Source organism: Centrocercus urophasianus, unplaced genomic scaffold (genome assembly GCF_019232065.1).
Source record: "Centrocercus urophasianus isolate 14NV4802_14NV808 unplaced genomic scaffold, USGS_Curo_1.0 seq_14, whole genome shotgun sequence".
NCBI classification, from domain to species: domain Eukaryota; kingdom Metazoa; phylum Chordata; class Aves; order Galliformes; family Phasianidae; genus Centrocercus; species Centrocercus urophasianus.
The window spans coordinates 41,416,096-41,423,497 of record NW_024884586.1 but is presented as its reverse complement, the minus strand read 5'-3'; the positions used below and the strand labels follow the sequence as shown (position 1 = coordinate 41,423,497).

At 43.9% G+C, this 7,402-nt stretch overlaps 1 long non-coding RNA gene across 2 annotated transcripts; it reads right to left on the bottom strand.

The window, feature by feature from the left end:
* Window positions 1-1,741: 1,741 nt before the first annotated feature.
* Window positions 1,742-7,136, bottom strand: LOC122157935. 2 transcript variants are annotated; one of them, XR_006168078.1, is made up of 4 exons: window positions 7,048-7,136; window positions 6,653-6,813; window positions 5,452-5,812; window positions 1,742-4,574 (listed from the first exon to the last, which is right to left on the bottom strand). It is a non-coding gene; the product is annotated as an uncharacterized LOC122157935 (long non-coding RNA). The 2 variants fall into 2 exon arrangements; XR_006168077.1 differs by having other exon boundaries at window positions 1,742-5,812.
* Window positions 7,137-7,402: the final 266 nt, after the last annotated feature.

Genomic DNA, 7,402 nt, shown 5'->3' with positions numbered 1-7,402 from the left:
GAGAATTGTCACTGCTAATGGTAGCCATGGTGGGTCAACAAAAGGTCCAAGTTTCATCCTGTCCTTGTAGAAGGAGCGAACTACACTCCAGCTGTTGGCAAATACACACCCTAGAATGGGATTGAACAAGCAGCAGGTGATGGGCTGTGTAATCATGGCCAAAATCACAGCTGACAAGCACTTCTCTTGCAACCTTGTACTGTGAAAAATTGTCCGGGATTTCCTCCCCATAGGCATTCCTCTGTCCCGTGTTTTCTGCAATAGCCAGCAGCAGAGTGAGCACCAGAGAGCAGCAATAATTTCTGTCCAATCTCTCCACTCATCTGCTCCACCAGGCACTGTTTTCCCCAGCACTGGGTGTGGGCCTGTTGGGCAAGGAAACAGAATTAATTAAGGAATTGCTAATGGAATCAGACCTGAACAGCAGGGAAAATTATTTATTAGGTTATCTATGAATGCAACGCAATGCACTTTACAATCCACTTTCATTTGCTTCTTTGCAATCATTTGTCAATTCTGCCAGCAGGAATGACCAGAGAGGAGCTATCATTTGTGGTCACGTGGGAATGCCTCCACCTCACAATAAACACAGCTACAATTAACGGAAGCGGTGACCTTGTTGGCAATTTCTGCAAAGAGGACAAGACTCCATGGGAATAACAAATAAAGCAGATTATTATCACTTAGGTGACCTTTGTGAGTCACACTGGGGCTGGAATGAGTTGCAGGGGCCATCTCAAGGCTCCTGCTGCCACCATAAGGAGAGGTTCCCAGGGAAGGCATTTTCCCCAGTGTCACCCATCATGGGTGAGGGGCAAGCAAAGGAATTCATAGAACCAGGCTGTCTGACTGCAAAAGTGAAAGTTGCAACAATGCCAACATAAAAAAAAAAGAAAGAAAGAAAAAAAAAAGAAAAAGGAAAAAAAAAGGAAAAAAAACCTTTTCATTCATTGCTCATGAAAAATCTGAGAATCTCAATTTTTCCTTTTTTCTAGAAATCCCAGTGAACGGAAAAATATTTTTGCCCAGCAGGCTGATCACTTGGGGGTTTTGGTTAGGAGCAGCTGCTACAGGACTGCTGGAAAAGGGGCTTCAGGTACATGTATCCTTTCACTTGCTTAGCCAGTCACAGCTTCTGCCCAGCCAGGATGCACACTGAAAGGCTGCAGGCACTTCGGTGACTCTTTTCAAGATACTCAATGCTGCTGCAGCAAAGTGCTTCTTTCAGTGCACAAGCAAATGCCACAGCCTGCCCAAGGAAGAATATATTTCAAATTGTAGGGGCAATAATCCTTGTGATTTCCTAGTTTGGCGCATGAAGCTGATGTTTCTTTCTCAGACCTAGCTCTGCTTTAGGACTGGCTGTCTCCTGTTTTTATTTCTGTACACAGACATCACAGCTTGCTGTATGGGGCAGCCAGGGGAATCCCAGGCCTTTAATACCAGCGAGGCCAAGAGCTTCCATCCTGGGCAGTCTCTTGGCCTCAGGGCTGCCCCTTTAAGAGCTAAGCTGTGCCCTGTTCATGAGCCCTTAGCCCAGGCACACCACCATGCCGTCCTTCTCACCATGGCCTGGATCCAATCCTCACCTATTGTTTTATTGATCTGCAGAAATGACTTGAGCTGCTCAGGGATTCTGGCGTTCCTGGGGCACGCTGTCAGTGCATAGCACCAAACATTTCATTACAAAATTACACTTAAATTTACAAAACTTTATTAATGATAAAATATTAAGCTTGCAAGGAATAGATCAAAGAAATACAAAGGCTGCAGAGCTGAAATTTAATCCATCATTGATCTTCTAGTTAGAAAAGTAGCAGAAGCCCAAGAGCAATCTGTCTCACAGCAGAGCCCACATCTAAGGAAACACCACTTCTGAATCACAGAATCATAGAATCGCTGAGGTTGGAAAAGACCTCCAAGATCATCCACTCTAACTGCACACCCAGCACCAGTATTTCCCCTTTAAACCATGTCCCTTAGTAGAACATATATGGTCAAATGTCAAGTTGTTTTTTTACAAAGTGCAGTGAGGCAATCGTATTTCTGTTTGGAGTTTTTCCTCAGAGGGAAGGAAGAGTAAGCCAAGCAGTTTTCCTTTCAGTATGCATGCATTCAGAAACAGCTGCTCAGTTCCCAAATGTTATGGCTTTCCTGTCTCCCCCTGGGCACGGCATCCCCAAACACCTTCCTGACACAGCATTCCCAAATACCTGCTTCCTGCTGAGACGAATACCCACCTGTCTGAGGAAAGTGCTTGGCATTGCGCTTTCCTGCAGCTTAATGTCCCTTTTCATCCCAATTTCCTCAAGTAAAATGACTTTCACAGTCCCTTCTGTAATAAGTCCCACACCTGCTGGCTGGTTCCAAGATCCTACAGCTTTCAGAAGACAGTAGTGGCTCAGAATGGGGATGAGATTTGCCTGGTTGAAGACTGCTGCACCAGAGAAAGGCTGTTAGCATGAGGGGGTTTCCATCAGCCCGTGTGCGTGGCCATGAAGCACAAGCAGCACCTTAATCCCACATGGATGGGTAATGGGGCCATGGATTTGAGATTGGTGGCTGCCAGGGGGAGAGGATGGTGGGTGACCACCGTGATGTGGTGGGGTTGTGATGGATAACCCAAGGGGCAAGCTGGTGTTACTGCAACCAGAAAGACGGGGCACAAAGGGAGGACAAAAAAAATTTCACCTTCCGCATTTCCATTTGCTAGCCCTCCACACTGCTCAGGATGGGGAGGCACAGTTCTTGCTGCAATCCCTGCTGCCCAGCTGTTTCACCAACCTGCCCTGCCACCAGAGACTCCTCTCATGGCTTCTTTCCATTTTCCTGCTCCCTGCTATTTATTGCTCGGTGGTGCTTGGGACAGGAATGCAGACCCAGCAGCTAAGTTTAGTTCATGGCTCTGACAGAGATTTCTTCCCTGACACTAAACAAGAGATTAAATTTCTCTGTGCCTCAGTTTCCCTCTGTAAGCCATAGATAGCAAAGTTTCCCTTTGTAATCCATCCTAGTTCAGAGCTGCTTTACGATGCTTGTTTTTGCTCTGTGTGTTATTGGAATTCCTGTCCCCACTGAGCTCTTGGCTACTTCTGTATTTAGTACTTCCATGTGTTTCATCGAGGGTCTAGTTACAGTTTTGATACTGTGTACAACATACTGACCAGAGTTGAAGTAAAGTTCTTCCCAGTATTATTTTCTAGTTTGTATGGATTTTCACTTGAATGGTAATTCTCTAACAAATTAATCTGGGATTGTTTTCACAGTTCTGGAAGCAATGTGGGCACAGAGAGCATACCACAGAATCACAGAGCTGTAAGGTTTGGAAGGGACCTCTGGAGGCCTCTGAGTACAGCCTCTCTGCCAAAGCAGGTTCCCTACATTAGGTTGCAGTCACACTGCAAGCACACATCTGATATGCCACCTACCATCACACCTTGCTCTTGTTGCTCACACCATCCCTTCCCTGCCCAGCCTGCTGACCACCTCTACCAAGCTGTGTTGCCACCAAGCGCATTTGGTTGCGTTTTTCCCAAGGCTAATCTCCTTGTGTTATTTTCTGCCTGTGTTTCTAACCTTGCTACTTCCCTTTATGCTGTCCTTTTATGTCCTAACCAGCAGGTACAAACCTACTTTATTATCATCTTCTAGGAAAGTCATTAGCATTTTACTTCCTTCTGCTCATCAGCAATGAAGATGTCAGCCAAGACAGGTCTGATGAGGATGGCAAGGAGGAAGAAAGAACTCCTGTGAGAATAACATCTGTGTTGCAGCCCTTCCTGTGGGACCCTTTGGAATAACCTGCTTTTGGAAATGCAACCAGAGCAGTACCCACCAGTGCTTTGTGACTGAGATGTCAGGAGTCTTTTCTTGCAACAAGAAAAGAAAGACTTTTATGTTTGAGCTGAAGACTTGGCACAATGTTGTCTCTTTAAAAATATTATCCAGCAACACATTACAAAGCAAACCTCTTCTATCACATCCATATTTCATCTGCACCTCAGAATTGTAATTAATGGCACGAGAGGCTCCATGTGACAAGCTGTCCTCAGGGCAGACTTTTTATCTACATCAACAGTGCTCTCTGTTATGGCTTCTCTTGCAGAATTTTTCTTTTGGTGCTCCCTCGCAGAGATGCGATCCACATTCTTCTCTCTGCTGATGAAAATTTCCCTTTGATACAGTAAAACGAAAGAGAGCAGTTTCTCAAAGACGGAAGAAGATGCATGAGGACACACATGAAGTGAGGTGAAGAGAAAACCCATTTGCAAAGCCTGCCTTGCTTGGGTGAGGCAAGCACTAATTCAGACTGAATATGATCTAAATTAAACACCATGCAGCACCAGCAACCCAAAGGCAGACAATCCAATTTGACTGAAGCTATGCCAGGACTGAATTTGACCCTCAGCATTATGTGGTATCTACATTTATGGCCAGGAAATCTGAAATACACATGCACACCCCAGCACAGGTACCCTGGTTGTGGCTGATGCTCCAAAACATTCAGCTGCTCCTCAGCACCCCTGGCAAATATTTTCAGTGGTCATCTACCTCCATCTTCAGGATGTGGCTTCCTGAAAATGTGAAGAGTGATAAAGTAATTGTGCTCATGTAATAAATGTTGGAGGGACCATATTTTTCCTAACAATTTCATAGGCAGAAATAATAACCAAAAACAAGTGCTAACCTTCATGTAAGGTCTGTTTGACATAACAGGCACCACGTGCTGAACCCATCCCAAGGCAAATCAACCCACAGCAGGATGGAACTGCACAGAAATTAACACCAGGAAGAACCAGAGTGCAATGAACCACAGGATCCCATGGATTTTTAGACACTGGATTACAGATCTTAGGCTATTAGCCTAAGGGTCAACACTCACAGCTTGGCCTTGTACAGTTTTCTCAGCACTTTGAATACCCAGAAGTAGAGTTTCGTGGTGTTGGGTTTTTTTTTTTTTTGGCTGCATTTGCTCTGTATTGAATTATTCTGGAATGCAACAAAAGCTAACACTTCTAACTCTTCTTGTACTTTATTGGGATTACTGATAAGTCAGACGTGGGGTGGTTCTGCAAGTTGGGTTAGTTAGATGTGGTTTAATAGAACCACAGCCCAAGCCTGGCTTTTTGTTTGGCTCTTCTAGATTACATCGGGATTTAATTTGTCAGGTCGTTGTTTGGTTTCTTTTTGTTTGATTGGTTTTTTTGTTATTGTTTCTTGGATCTTCCAAGCAAAAATTTCATTCCTTTGGGTAACTTTTCTCCAGTTTGTCATCCATTACCTACAACTCTCACTATACAATTCCGCAAAGTACTGTCTCATATTTTTACCCCTATTTTTAGAAATAGTCCGTATATGAAAAGCATGACTGAATTTGTAGACATTGAATGTTGCAGGACTGGCATTGCACAAGAATAAGGTGACATATTAAGCCTTGAAATTCATAGATACCTGATGTTTCCAAAATTACTTCCCAAACCTGCACTGACACAGATGGTGAGGCGTCACAGACTGTTGTATTAGTGAACAATACATAAAGGAGACAAGCATCAGTATTGCACATGTCCTCATTGGATAACTCCTGCATCCACATTTGTCCGTCCTGGAGGGTATCTTCACCACCAGTGCCAATAGGAAGATCTGCTCTTCTGATGGATGTCAGTACCGGTGCCCGTGGATCTGCTGACAGGCCTCAGCTCTCCCAAGTCTCCCTCCATATGGCCAGCTGGTTCCTCTCCTCTCAAATCTCACATCGCTGCACTCACATAACCTTCAGCATGTGCCACCACTTGTTTATGCTGCGCCTCTCTAACTGGGAAAGAAAAAAAAAAAAAAAAAAAAGCAATGCCGATGTGATTGAAGATAATGAGCTGCTGATTAGCACTGGAGAACACAACAGAAAACATTTCATTTAAATTGCCTTTCTTGTTGAGTTAATTAAAATAAAACACAAAGCTTCTCAGCTTCATTATGGTGCCTGCTTGGCTCAAAGCAGTGAGGCTAAACAGGTTTGCAATTAATATGCGTAGCCTTCCACCTGCTATTAGCATAACAACAGAGACTAACAGCACCTTTCCGACTGGATTGTCTGTGATTCAGTGCTGCCGGACTACTGACATCCTCCTACGGCACCCACACGAGCTGTGGGAGATGCCTGCCTGCCTACCATTCGCCCCTGTGCACTTACATTTTGCTTTGTGTAGTACTTCCATACCTCCCATCTGCCCGATAAGCCAGTTAGGTCTTTGTTTAGGAGGCTGTAAAAACTTCGGCTGGAGCATTAAGGGTAGTTTCCGACCTCAGCCCGATGGTTCATAAGGTCTGAGGACAGGTTTGAAGTCAGTCGGAGCAGCACTGGCTTCTGTAAGGCCATAAAAACGTGAGTGATGCTCACGGTTTTCAGACGATCCCTTTCGCTGCGCGCGCAGTTCCCTACGAGCGCCTCTGAACGCTGCGGATATCTGTGACTGCCCTCTCCTGGGCAACAGTGGGGTTGCCCTAGTGCGTATTTTTCCTAACAATCAGACGTCAAACGTTAGATCTACAGAAAATTAACACTGCTTTGTTAATTTACAGCTGTATATATGCTACATACATACAATATACATTATAGTTTATGTTATAGTATATGTATAGCCAAGAGCACAAATACCTGAATTTTCTGCCTGGTTTCTACACACCTCTTCTTCATACAGTGATTCATAGAGACACGTTCTTTTTCTGTTCACCAGTATTATCAGCTTTTTGTTACTATTGTCATTTTTTAATCAGCTGAAGGTTCAGTCCCAATCTAAGCAACATTCCTTCTCTCACCTACAAATTAATCATAACAATGACAGGATCAAGAGAAGATGAAAGACTCTCACGGGCCTTTGCAAATTGCTATCTATTTTCTAGCAGTTCCATCACAAAGCAGAAATAGAATTTGATCGCATACAATTAAGAAAAGTTAGAATACAGTTAGAAGAGTGGCATGGTTAGGATAGCAGGTTTGTAATCAAAAAGATTATTGTGATGGAGAAAGACAATAAAAAATGAAATACTCACCCCCATCCCAAGCTCACAGGAGAAAACTCCAGAAAGAGATCCTTCCCCAGTGGCAGTCAGCCCTTAAATGGGATCTAGGACCCTTCCAGTCACACAGCTGAATTGCCTTCACCTTTGTTCCCATGGCTGACTCAGTCCTTGCCTCAGGTGATCAATCAGTGATTCAGGCCATGACTCACCAGTTCCCATACAGGCTGTAGTGAACTAAGTAATTGATACAGGTGTTTTTAACATAACAAAGAAACAAACAAAATGTTTTAATAAATGTTAATGAGTCAAAAACATTATACTAATTTCTAACAAAATTCACAACTGGAGATCCATTTCCTCATAGCCAGGCAATAACAGACCACCA